This window comes from Nicotiana sylvestris, chromosome 5 (assembly GCF_000393655.2).
Source record: "Nicotiana sylvestris chromosome 5, ASM39365v2, whole genome shotgun sequence".
Lineage (NCBI taxonomy): Eukaryota > Viridiplantae > Streptophyta > Magnoliopsida > Solanales > Solanaceae > Nicotiana > Nicotiana sylvestris.
In genome coordinates, this window is record NC_091061.1 from 88,690,813 (window position 1) to 88,691,927 (window position 1,115).

Consider the following 1,115-nt stretch of genomic DNA (forward strand, 5'->3'; position numbering starts at 1 on the left):
GACGTACTTTTTATGCACTGCATTCATGTGCACTGACCCATGACCAGATGGCCTTATATACGCGTATATATGTAAATATATATATATATGGGATATGGGAAAAGGTTATGGCGTTATATACGCACCACCACCTGGTCAGCTGGTATATGATGATGTTGTTGCCCACAGTGGCTGAAATATGATTCAAACGGCATTATATACGCATATATGGGTATGTATTCAAATGGCGTTATATACGCATATATATATATGTATGTATTCAAACGGCGTTATATACGCGTATATATGTAGGTATATATATGTATATGGGATATGGGAAAGGTTATGGCGTTATATACGCACCACCACCTGATCAGCTGGTATACAATGATGATTTTGCCCACAGTGGCCGATATGATATGATGGGATGCCCTCAGAGGCTGATGATGTTATGAAACATATACCTATGCACGACATGACATTCACACGCATATGCATGACGCTGAAAGTAATTTATGATTTACAAAGTTATTCAGACGTACGGGTTGAGTCATGTACTCCATATGTCTTCCATGTCTCCTATGTATTTATTTATGTTCCTTACATACTCGGTACATTATTCGTACTGACGTCTCTTTTGCCTGGGGATACTGCGTTTCATGCCCGCAGGTCCTGATAGACAGGTCGAGAGCCTTCCAAGTAGGCTACCAGCTTAGCGGAAGATGTTGGTGCGCTCCATTTGCTTCGGAGCTGCGTATTTGGTTAGTATGATTTAGACGTCTATTATTTGGTATGACGGGACTCTGTTCCGACCTTTGTGACACTTATGTACTCTTAGAGGCATGTAGACATATGTCGTGTACGTGGAAGATTGTACGGCCCTGTCGGCCTATGTTTGAGTTTATAAATGATTATGTTAGCCTATTAGGCCCATATGTCACATTTATATAATGATGTAATAATAAAGGTACATTATGTTGGTACTCAGTCAAGTAAGGTATTGGGTGCCCGTCGCGGCCTATCGGTTTGGGTCGTGACAAAAGTGGTATCAGAGCTAGTTCAGGGAGTCTATAGGCTGTGTCTAGTAGAGTCTTGTTTATGGGTGTGTCGTGCACCACACTTATAAGCAGGAGGCT